Source organism: Dermochelys coriacea, chromosome 1 (assembly GCF_009764565.3).
Source record: "Dermochelys coriacea isolate rDerCor1 chromosome 1, rDerCor1.pri.v4, whole genome shotgun sequence".
NCBI classification, from domain to species: domain Eukaryota; kingdom Metazoa; phylum Chordata; order Testudines; family Dermochelyidae; genus Dermochelys; species Dermochelys coriacea.
Window position 1 is genome coordinate 173322340 of NC_050068.2, and position 13456 is coordinate 173335795.

A 13456-nucleotide genomic window follows, 5' to 3' on the forward strand; every position below is an offset into this window, starting at 1 on the left:
AAAAGCATTGCAGTAGAAATCCAGCAATATTAAATGTTAGTAGATTTAATATGTGATTTGAGTCTGGATATAAAAATTTACTGAATGTTTCATTTTGTTGCTGCATTAGCTATTGTTTCAGGAATTTCTTTCCTTCATATCTCTTATGTCCATTTCATAAGTAATGGATGAAAAAAATCAAAATATTTAGTTTTGATTTAGAGTTTTTCATTGTATAATATATTGTAATGTATTATATAAAATAAAAGAAAATAGAAATGAAAAATCAATTCCATTCTGATAAAGTCAAAGTGAAATCCTGGTGCACCTGGGTACTACACCGATCTGTCCTCACACTTGTATAACAAGGTTCTTTCATGTGGTATATCTAGGAATTAACCATGTCCCAATGGTGTGGTGTGTTTTAATGACATGGTTAAGCATGATTAGGAGTAGCTACATTACACACCTAAACTGCCTTTAACCAAGGTGGAAGATAACCGTTACAACTCCCCCTAACCCTCCTGCCCCCCAATAGAAGAGCCCATTAAAGTCCAATTCTCAAAATACAATCTCATCACAATTTCTGGAACTATACATGAACACAACCTTTTCTAAGGTAAGTTTGCTTCCCATTTATGTCTCCCTAACAGTTAACAACTAAAGATGGGCTACAAAAATCCTAATTGCTTTTCCACAGGAAATTATGAAAAACATTTTTCCTTCAAAATTTCCCATGAAATCTTACTCTACCCCAAAAATAGATTTCAGTTTTTTGTCCTCCATCTCTCCCTGTTTTCCTTCCTTCCCCCTCTATCCCCTTTTCTGCGGGGACAAAAGTAAAAAATAATGGGTAGAGAAGAGGGCGGAAGAACCCTCCATGTATGATTTTGTTTTTCAAATTAAATAAATAAAATAATTGAAAGTTTCTGAAAGAAACATTTTCCATGATTTTGTTTTGGCCATTTTGGGGGGTGACGAGGAGCCACAGAATAGCTGTAATTCCTAGAGCTATACTGGCTGAGTCAGCCAGAACACCTTCACAGGACCCTGGGGACTGATATGAGAGCTCCACAACTTTTAACAGGTTGTAGGATGAACTTCTCCCTCAGGCCAGATGAAGTCCACTGGTAAGTAAGGGGGATGGGAGTACATCAAGACCCTACCCTTAACATCCAGTTAGCCTAATACAGTGCCTGTGTCCCCAGTCTGATTATATTGGCCCATACACAGGCATAAATGCATTTTATACAGACAAATGCACAATTATATATCTAGGAACAAAGAATGTACTTATAGAATGGGGAACTGTATTTTGGAAAGAAGTGACTTTGAAAAGTATGCATGGTTCATGGTGGACAACCAATTGAATATAAACTCCCTATGTCATACTGTAGCTAAGAGGGAAAATCCATCTTCAGATGTATAAGTAGACCAATATCAAGTAGAAATAAAGAAGCATTGTCATTACTACTCTCTACAGTATTACTCTATACAGTGAGACCGTTCCTGTAATAATGTGTTTAGTTGTCGTGTCCACACTTAAAAAGAATGTTGAAAAAAGGACTAGAAAGGGATCAGAAAAAAAAAAAAACTAAGAGTTATCTAAGGGCTAGAAAATCTGCCTTCCAATTAAAGACTAAAAAAGTTCAATCTATTTAGTTTATAAAAGAGGTAACTTGATCATGGTTTACCAGGGCTTACATGGTGAAGTAGATTTCTGACAGTAGATAGCTCTTTAATTTAGAAGAGAAATGTATAAAAAGATCTCCATGGCTGGCTCCCGTAGCTAGGCAAATTCAGACTAGAAATAAGGCACACTTTTTTTTTTTTAAAGATGCAGGTAATTAACTATTGGAACAACTTACTTAGGGATGCAGTGGGATTCACCATCATTTGAAGACTTTAAATTAATATTGGATACCTTTTTGAAAGATATGCTGTAGCTCAAAAGTTACGGGCTTCACAAAGGAAATTCCATCATCTGTGTTATGTAGAAAGTCATACTAAATGCTTGTAATGGTTCCTTCTGGCCCTAGAATCTTTTAATCTATGACCCTACTCCTTGTGCATTCACACTGTGCCAGCTACCTCATTTGGTCTGTATAACTGCAGCATTTTTATATTCACTTAAAATGCTCTGAGTCATTATATTTTATCATTAAAAACACACCCCAAAATCGCAGTTTGTTGTTGTTAGTCAGTAAAATAGGATTCTTTATACTCAATAGAAATGATTCATCAGGATTTTGAAGATCTGTGTGCATTTAGTCAGAAGAAACTAAGATTATTAAGGCACCAGAGCTATAGTTTTATGAAATGAAAATCAATAACAAAATGTCAAGAGTCACTGACTATGATGAGCACAGTTATCCATATGTGGTTTTGTTCTGACTTCATGGGTAATGCTGATGGAGAATGATTTTTAAGAATTAAAAGAGGGGGAAAAAAAGATTATCCTAGCACTTTAGCAGAACAGGAATGGTCTGTGGAAGCCTGAGGCAACTAAAATCTATCTATAAAACTGTGTTCTGACAGCAATCCTCTTTTTGTGTTGTGTTCTGCAGTAATGTTAGTTTTATAAATATTATAGTCACCACTTTACCTTGAAACTATAGAACTCTCAACAGCAAAAGCAAATGAAAATGCTATCACAATTTTCAAACTTTTCCTCTCCACATCTATTGTTGTGATGCTACAGAGTTTCAGATAAAATAGAATTTAGCAGAGTTTGCTAAATTCAGTCTATGTATCAGCTACTACTTTATTTAGACAAAAAAATCCCTTCACAAATATTTTTATTTGGGGATAAATGGAAGAAATACATTATATTTTTTGAGGACAAAAATATCAGTGGGATACCAACATTTTATTATTAGACTAAAACCCATCTCTCCATAATATCACTTACAGTGATTAAACCTTGTCTGCAGACAAAGGTAATTATTTCATATGGATCCTGAATAGATAAGTATAACAATTTCATAATATCAAACACAGAGCAAAATGTTTCTTTGTTTTGGTTCTGTTACAAACACAAACTCAGCCTTTCAAGGATCTTGGGCTAAGCTCTGAGAAAATATCCTTCCTTCTGCGAGGTACAGGAGTGGGATGATTTCAGGTCTAAACCATGCAAAAGTCATTGCTTCATCCAAAAGCTGGCTAAAGCCTATGGCCAATATTTTCCAAAGGTTAGGCAAGTGCAAATAGTCATGTGGACACACATCTAGAGGCGCAAGTTGGAGCTGGACACACAATGGGTTTTAAGAATAGGTATTGGGCCATAGCCAAGTGGCTTCTAAGGACTCAAAAACAGTTAGTACTGAGCCAGGAGGCACAAGTTAAGGTATTCAAGCAGCAGCCACTCATTAGCTATTCTGCAGACTGTGCATCCTGAAAAGAGACAGCATACTGAGTAAGGAGAGATAGAGATAGTGATAGAGAAAGATAGAGACAGACACACACACACACACACACACACACTGGATTTGTTGGATGTTTGTAGGGAAAGCATATGGAAGGAGGACACTCAAGATAAGGTAGGAGCTATGAGCTAGATCTTGTACCCTTGATATCATTAGATGTTTCACCATTGACTTCAAAAGCAGCAGGAGACAATCCTGTAAGAGGTGAGGTCAAGAATCTGGGGCACAGATTTTCAGTGAAGGGCATCACTGAGGGAGATAGTGATGGGGAGACAGAACCTGAACAGACAGCATCATCAACAGACAATAACATATATGGCAGGTGACCACCTTGGCTTAACAGTGAAATCCTTGCTGATCTTAAACACAAAAAAGAAGCTTATAAGAAGGGGAAGCTTGGACAAATAATGAAGAAGGAATATCAAAATATTGCTTAGGCATGCAGGAGTGAAATCAGGAAGGTCCAGATGACTGGCAAAAGGCCCATCTTTAAAAAAGGGAAGGAGGAGGATCTGGGGAACTACATGCTGATCAGCCTCACTTCAATCCCTGGAAAAATCATGGAGCAGGTCCTCAAGAAATCAATTTTTAAAGACTTTGAGGAGAGAAAAGTGATCAGGAACAGTCAGCATGGGCAAGTCGTGCCGGACTAACCTAATTGCCTTCTATGAGGAAATAATTGGCTCTGTGGATGAGGGGAAAGCAGTGAACGTGTTCTTCCTTGACTTTAGCAAAGGTTTTGATATGGTCTTTCACAGTATTCTTGCCAGCAAGATGGCTAGAAAGCTGCCTAGATCATCGGGCTCAATGGGTAGTGATCAGTGGCTCCATGTCTAGTTGGCAGCCAGTATCAAGCGGAGTGCCCCAAGGATCAGTCCTGGGGCTGGTTTTGTTCAGTATCTTCATTAATGGACTGCACCCTGATCAAGTTTGCAGATGACACTAAACTAGGAGGAGTGGTAGATATGCTGGAGGGTAGGGATAGGATACAGAGGGACCTAGACAAATTAGAGGATTGGGCCAAAAGAAATCTGATGAGGCTTAACAAGTACAAGTGCAGACTCCTGCACTTAGGACAGAAGAATTGCATGCACTGCTACAGACTAGGGACCCAGTGATTAGGCAGCAGTTCTGCAGAAAAGGACCTAGGGGTTACGGTGGTCGAGAAGCTGGATATGAGTTAACAGTGTGCCCTTGTTGCCAAGAAGGCTAACAACATTTTGGGCTATATGAGTAGGAGCATTGCCAGTAGCTCAAGGGAAGTGATCATTCCCCTCTATTTGGCATTGGTGAGGCCTCATCTGGAGTACTGTGTCCAGTTTTGGGCCCCACACTACAAGAAGGATGTGGAAAAATTGGAAAGAGTCCAGCAGAGGGCAACAAAAATGATTAGGGGGTAGAGCACATGATTTACGAGGAGAGGCTGAAGGAACTGTGATTACTTAATCTGCAGAAAAGAAGAATGAGGGGGGATTTGATAGCTGCTTTCAACTACCTGAAAGGGGTTCCAAAGAGGATGGATCTAGACTGTTCTCAATAGTAGCAGATGACAGAACAAGGAGTAATGGTCTCAGGTTGCACTGGGGAAGGTTTAGGTTGGATATTAGGAAAAACTTTTTTCCACTAGAAGGGTGGTAAAGCACTGGAATGGGTTACCTAGGGAGGTGGTGGAATCTCCTTCTTATGAGGTTTTTAAGGTCTGGCTTGACAAAGCCCTGGCTGGGATGATTTAGTTCGGGATTCGTCCTGCTTTGAGCAGGGGGTTGGACTAGCTGATCTCCTGAGGTCCCTTCCAAACCTGCTATTCTGTGATTCTATAATCAGTGAACATAGGAAAAATAGGCCTTATTTGCACGTGTAAATTACTAATTTGCAGAACTGGTCAAAACGTTTCATTCAAAATTTTGTGTTGAAGAAAAATAGCCTTTTTTCTAAAACCCAAAATTCTTGTAAAGATTACAGGTTTTTAAATTTTTCTGGTGGGTTTTTTTTTACCATTGAAACCTTACATTTTGGAAAGTCAAAACTTTTATTTTTTTAAAATTTTTCTGTTTTTATGTTTGCCACAGAATGCAGTAGAATTAATGATATCCAGGGTTACCCCCCTCCACACACCACACACTTTTTTTCTTTTTTCCCCTTTTGCCACTAACTTTTCTTTAAAACTTCTAGCCACACAGAAAAAAAAATGAAAAAATATATAATTCATTGTATTGCATGAGAAAGAAACAAAGAAAGAAATAAAGAAAGTGTGGAGGAAGATTAAAAACTAAAATTGAAATTCTGGAAAATTAGAAATCTAAAAATATCAAAAATCCAACCCATTAACATTTTGAAAAATTATTCCAAATTGAAAGAAACAATTTTGATTTGTTTTACAGTAATTGGTTCTGCATTTTTTGACCAGCTCTTCCTATTAGCATATGCAGAGTACTCAGTAAGTGTTCCCAACCAACACTACGCACCAGAAAATGGATACTTTTGAAAATCCTACTGACCAGTAGACACTTGGGAAAGCTGGATGCAGCTGAATGCTAGTTCAGAAAATTTCCAGAGTAGTCAGATTTCACTTGTGCTGCTCAGTGGGACCAATGCCCAAGCGTTGAACAACGTAGGCTATACTGTGTAGAAAATGCTCCTTATAAGCTTTACATTCTAATTGTGCAATCCTGAGACCAACAAGTGAAAAACTGCTTTAGTATAACTTACAAAAAATGACCATTTTCTTCTCCATCATTCAGGTGGTCATGAAGTTATTGCACTGTCCCAGCAGGACAGAGGTGGCTAATGAGAGAATACTGAAAAGTATTGAGCAACCTTGCTTCAGTAGGGGAAGAAGTGACCTTTAGAAAAAGGGAGAACAACAGTGCCTGGGAGCACACCATATAATGGTGCAGTTTTGAAACTCCTAGTGGCTAAGCACCCAGCTGACCTTGAGTATGTAAACAGCTAAGTCACCCAGGACTCGCAACACATATTCAAAGAACAGGCACCACCTGTATTCTGTTCTCCTTTTTGTCTGAGTGTCAGAAACTAACCAGCCAAATCCTCTGCAGGGCACCTAAAGGAAATCCTTTGAAAATTCCCCTGTGTATTTTCAGTTGGTGTTAATTAGGGGTTTGCGGTTTTGGTCGAACGCAGACCTCAGAGTGTAGTTTAGGGCATCTGAAGCATGAAAACAAAATGAAACAAAAACCAGCAACAAAACCAGATCTTTTACAACCTTCTGCAAATGGAAACCATCAAGTTTCACACAACTCTTGTATTGAAACAGCATTATAAAAACATTAGGAATGTTGAAGAACTCAGAAACTGCACAGATTAGTAATTCATTACTCATTTTTTTAATGAAAAAAATAAGGGTTACAATTTAAGAGGTACTTTTGTTAAATAAGATATTTAGGATAAGTAATAGAGTTGCTTTTCCCCCTCATAATACACTAAATGAATGAACCTCATTAAAGGAGTCTAAAAAGCATCTTGAATTTTTTTTCTAAATGAACACTGAATCTCAAAAACCCACAAGTTGGCAAAAAAAATTCTTGAGGCTGGGTTTTGTACACCAAGTTGCAGTAGAGAGAGACTGTATTTGAATGACAGAATCACAGAAATTATGAGATGGTAAAAAATGTATTAGATTACAAAAAGAAAAGGAGTACTTGTGGCACCTTAGAGACTAACAAATGTATTTGAGCATAAGCTTTTGTGAGCTACAGCTCACTTCATTGAATGCATTCTGTAGCTCATGAAATCTTATGCTCAAATACATTTGTTAGTCTCTAAGGTGCCACAAGTCACTCCTTTTCTTTTAGCAGATACAGATTAACACGGCTGCTACTCTGAAACCTGTATTAGATTATGTAACCTCATCTATCTTTAGGCATTTATACCATGTTCAATACCATACTATGAGGGTTCAAGAGTTCTTAGTTTCTCTCTCACTTTCTGATGGAAATAATCTTTTGCACTGTATGATTAATTTCCCTTCAGAATATTCTCTTGTATACTATTGGTATTTTATTGCATTGTTTATACTGAACAATTAGCTTGTGGCTCTCAGAAGCCTAGTCTACACAAAAAAAGGTTTACCCGTATAACTATATTGGCAAACCTTCCCTGTGTAGATGCAGCCTATGCCAGGAAGAGTGTGATTTTGCTTGTATAGATGATAAAGGCAATCTCTACAATACAGAAATATGCCGATTTAAGTTATGTCGGTGTTCAGCCACCATAGTTATTACAATGCTTGTGTGCTTCCGCACTACTCTCCTTGTGTTGGTGGTGAGTGTCCCCACTAAGAGTGCTCATATCGATACAGAGAGCAGTGTACTGTGGGTAGTTATCCCACTGTGCCACTCACCACCATTCAGTGCACGGTATTTTGAAAAGGTTTTACAGTGCCTCATAGGGCCAAAATAAGTTGTGCAAGGGTGATTTAGAGCATGGGGTTAACTTCCCATAATGCAGCATTCTCCATCCCATAATTTCATCTGCATCCCATAATGTTTCATGTCTCTTTTCAAAATCACCCACACAAACCCGCATGCTCCTCCTTGCTGTGCACCATCTGTGACACAAGCATGGATCCTGCACAGCTCTGCACTATTGTGATGAGTGTTATGAATGACCTGATCCTGCAGTATTTGAAGAACTGCAAGAGGAGCCTCAAGGAACGTAACAATTCCTTGGCAGCATCTGGGACACAGAAAGAAACAATTCAAGGTTATTGGAAGCATTTACAGGACACCTTCAGAACGTGGAGCACTGGTTCTGGGTCCAACATACAAGCACCAACTGGTGGGACTGCGTTGTCATGCAGGTTTAGGATGATGAGCAGTGGCTGCAGAACTTTCAGATGTGCAAGGCCATATTCCTGAATCTGGGTGCAGAGCTCGTCACAGCTCTCCAGTGTAGCCACACCCATAATGAGAGCTGCACTGACAGTGCAGAAGTGAGTGGCGATCCTGGTGTGGAAACTTGTAACACCAGATACCAATCAGTCCCAGCCATAGGGGCTGTTGTGATGCAAGTGTGCTGGGCCATTAATCATCTGCTGCTGCAAAGGACTGTGACTCTGGGCAATGTGTGGAACATAGTAGATAGTTTTTCAGCAGTTGTGTTCCCAAACTGTGGTGGTGCAATAGATGGCACACTTGTTTCCACTCTGGCACCAGACCACCTTGCCACAGAGCACATCAACAGAAAGGGCTACTCTTCTATGGTAATGCAAGCACTGGTGGATGACCATGGACAGTTTACTGACATTAATGTGGGCTGCTCAGGGAAAGTGCATGACATGCACATGTTTAAGAACACAGGATTGTTCAGAAAGCTGCAAGCTGGGACATACTTTCACAACTGGTGGATTACCATTGGCAATGTTGAAATGCCAACAGTGATCCTGGAGCACCCAGCCTACCCCTTGCTCCCATGGCTTATGAAGTTGTACACTGGCCACCTTGACAGCACCAAGGAGCACTTCAACTGCCGGCTAAGCAGGTGCAGAATGACAGTTGAATGTGCCTTTGATTGTTTGAAGGGATACTGGTGCTTTCAAATAATGAGATTGGACCTCTGTGAAAAAAATACTCCAATGGTTATAGCTGTGTCCTGCATATTATCTGTGAAGAAAAGGGGGAAAAGTTTCTGCCAGGATGGAGTGGCCATCTGCTAATTTTGAGCAACCAGATACCAGGGCTATAAGAAGAGTTCAATGCAGAACTATACAGCTTAGGGAGGCTTTGAAAGACTAGGGAGCCAGAGTAGTGTGTGTTGCTGTAGTGTGTTCTACCTGTCCTTCTTCTGTTTGCGGCCCCATATGAACCCTTCAATGAGTGCTGGGTGTGAAGTAATATAACATTACCAATACACCTATTAATATTGTCTGAATGATGTCAGCACCCCAGCACATGTTGTGACCTAATCAAGATGAAATATGTTTCCATAACAATGCATATAGAAAAATATTTACAATTTAATAAATTAAGGGAAAAGAATGTATTAAGGGGAAAGAAAGTCATGTTCAGATACACTAGCTGTGTCTTTCACAGGTCAGTGTATGTGTGGCTGTGAATGTCTTTAATGGCCCAGGGTGGAATGGTAGTCCACCTGATGTCATATGAAATGTTGGGGAGGTGTAGAGAAATCCCGATGTGCAGTTCTCTATGGGCTCCGGAGGGAGGCGAGCACAGGATTGTTGAACCCGCAGTTCCACCAGAGTCTTCAGCATGTCTGCTTGCTGCCTGAGAAATGCAAGCATTTCCTGCTGCACATCCTTCTCCTTTCTCCTCTATCCCTGTCCATGCTGTCTGCAAGGGTATTCCTCCAAGCTCTATGCTCATTATCTGAAGCAACAGAGGCTTGCAGGATCACTTGGAACACGTCATCCCGCGTCCTCTTCCTTCTTATCCTTATCTGACTCAGCCATTCTGCAGGTGTGGATGGAGATACCCTAAAGGTCACATTTGCAGATGCTGAAGATACAATACATAGAGATACTATTGTCAGTGTATTCACAAGATAAATAAAAATGTAGGATACTGAACTCAATTCCCTTGATCCACAAGCTGTAAGCACTCCATTCTCACTTCTCCTTGGCATTTATAGAGCATGGCAGCAGTTGCAGCACAGGGCATGGTGAGTATGGCCCTGGGATGGGGTGGCAGCAAATTGGGGAAATAATGGGGGATAGCTCACAGGCATGAGTATTGTTAGCATATAGATACTCAGGCCTGCCTGTAAAGGCCTATACTTTAAGAATGTAGGTATATGTTTATCATTTAGCTAGTAATAGAGGTATACATGAAAGAATCTGTGTAAGGGCCTTCTCTCACTGTGACAGTCTGAGGCCCTGTTCTTAGGCCAATGCCTTTGGCTAAGCAGCAGAGGCAGCCATAAGCTGGGAAGCGACTGGTCACATCCTCACATTCCAAACTAGTCAATATGGGGCTGTTAGGAAGGTGACCCAATCTATCACCTCCAGAGAAAGGGAAGAGCCTAGAAGATGTAAAAGGAAATTTAGTTTGATCATTTTCTGTCTGGTAAGAACTCACTTATCAATAGACACAGCTGGGAAAACCTTATGTCTTTATAGATGTAGTTGTGAAATCCTCACTTCTGTATTGCTTTGTCATTATAGTTCCCACTTTGCTATTGTTTATTTGCATGGTCTCTGTCTGGTTCTGTGATTGTTTCTGTCTGCTGTATAATTAATTTTGCTGGGTGTAAACTAATTAAGGTGGTGGGATATAATTGGTTAGCTAATCATGTTACAATATGTTAGGATTGGTTAGCTACATTTCAGTAGAATGATTGGTTAAGATATAGCTAAGAATATTACTATATAAATTAGGGGCAAACAGGAAGTAAGTTGGGATTCAAAAATAAGGAAAAAGGAACTTAGATTTAAGCTTGTTGGAAGTTCACCCCAATAAACATTGAATTGTTTGCATCGGACCTTGTGTATTGTTGCTCTCTGTTCATGTGAGAAGGACCAGAGAAGTGAAAGAGTGAAGGAATAAGCTCTCTAACAAGTATGTTTCTATCAGGCAATTGAACTGAATACTAGCACTATTTTTCACAGGCGGTGGTGATTTTAGCTGATACCTCATCCTGAAGGTATTGGAGGCTAAAAGGGAATGACTCCTGCAGGAATCAGGGTACTGCCCAGGACCATATGCTGCTATCCTGTGCATTGCAATGGTTCCTGCTGAAGTACCTGCTGAGTGGCGTGAGAAAGTGTCCTAGTGCAACGGAATAAACAAGGCAGCCCTCCCCAGAAACCTTTGGCCAGACTACTTGCAGGAAAGTTTCATCTATGTATCTATGGAGGATTCATGGGCTATCATAGTGCAGACAAACAGTCTTCTGAAGATGCCCCTCTGCATACATCTAGAGGGGGATGGGAAGCAAATAGCAGCTCTACCTCTATTAGTTGTTCCACAACCTCTTCTAACATAACTGAAGAAGAGTAAATCAACAGATGTGTCCTGCTACTTTGGGAATTCCATCCCTGTAACTTCAGAGCAAACAGCATACTCACCAGAGGTCCCTTCCCTTGCATCAGACTCGCCTATGCTGGACTGTAGGGACTAACTGGACTGCGCAGGACTCCAAAACATCCTGGCTTGCTGGCAGCTGGATCCTGTGATCACTTGATCCCCATACTCCTATTCCTTTTCCTTGTACAACATCTCCTTGCTGTTCATGGTGGGGGCTTCCAACCTGAACTCCTTTGAAGTATCCAAGCGGTTCTTTGGAGTGGTGGTGAGGTCTCGTCCAAGGATGGCATGGAGCTCTTGGTAAAAGCAGCAGGTCTGTGGCTCTGCACCAGAGTGATTATTAGCCTCCCTTGCCTTCTGGTTTGCCTGCCACAGGTCCTTGACTTTCAGGTGGCACTGCTCTTAGTCCCTAATGTAGCCCTTTCTCCTCCATGCCCTTAGTGATCTGTTTGTAGATGTTAACATTTCTATGGTTGGATCAGAACTGTGCCTGCACACATAGGCACCAACTCCGTCGGTGCTCTGGGGCTCAAGGACCCATGGGAAAAAAATAGGGAGGCCTCGGGGGGAATGAGTGGAGCAGAGGTGGGTAGAGGCGGAGTGAGAGCGGGGGGGTGGGAGGGGGAGGAGCACCCACCGGGAAAAATAAGTCAGCAGCTGTGCCTGAACAGACTCCTCTCCACACAGACCTAGGAGATCCATCACCTCCTGTGTACTCCAGGCAGAAGCACATCTGCAGTGGGTGTAGCTGGCATGGTCAGCTGGGCAATTGCTAGGTGTGTTCTAGAGTTGCTAGGTATGCTCTCCAAGCAGGGCAACTAGGAAATGGAATTTCAAAAATTCAGGACTTTAAAGGGGAGGACAGTGGAATTCACAATATTCACAGTATCCAGAGCAGCCAGGACAGGGCATTATGAGACACCTCCTGGAGGCCACTAACAATCAATGTAAGCAACACAGTGTCTATACTGACACTGCGTTGCCCTAACCAGATTGACCTGGACTCTCCACCACTTGGGGAGGTGGTGCTATTATGTCGGCGTACAGGGGAAGTTACGATGGCAGTAGCAAAATTTAAGTGTAGACACATACACAGCTACGTGGGCATAAGTTACCTTGTGTCAGCTTAACTGGGTAGTGTAGAGCAGGCCAAGGATTACTGAAGTGAAATCAACTATGCAGGCAAAAGCACTTCTTTGTTGGTAAAACTGTCTAGTCTCAGGCTTTTGCTGACATAGATGTTGCAAAGAAAAAAAAAATCACACCCCTAACGAACATTGTTATACCGGCAAAAGTTTCTACTGAACATCTGACCAGAGTTTATTTATACAGTCTCTTCTAGTCTATTTTAAAATGGTTCAAACAGTGTGGGTACCATCCTTCCCTCAGAATATTGTACCATAATCAAACATACTTCACTAGTAGGGTAAGTTTCTCAATATTTAGCCTAAATTTATCTGTGGTTAACTTCAGTTAATTACATCTTGACATTTACACCCTTCAAGTATTTGAAGACCATTTGGTCTGCCTCCCTCACACAGTCATTGTTTGTCCAAGCTACACATATTTAGTTCTTTTAATTTTTCTTCATAAGTCAAACTCACCAACCCATTAATCATTTTTGTTGTTATTTTCTGAATTCACTCCAGTTTGTCAACATCTTTCTGATATTATGAGCACCTGAAAATAAAGGGCTATTACTGGCAACATTCACTGAATCTTAACTATTGTACTCTAGCGGTATGTGTGGCACTGTAGTAATTTTTTTAATCTGCATTTTCCCTACACTGTAGGGTTTTCCTTTCAAATGCATTGGAAAAAAGGAAGCTTAGTTACAATAAAGTATTTACCATATCTTAGGCATTTCTAAGATGACATAGATAACACTTGTTGCTCTAGCAGATGATGTCCTCCTGTCTATAGACAAGGGAAGCACAGACATATTCATAATATTGGAGCTCCCTGCAGCAACAACTGATCAACAGATATTCCTATTCCACTTCTAAGAAGCTATGAAGTGGCTTGAAATCGCTAAGTTCCTTCCTTTCATGT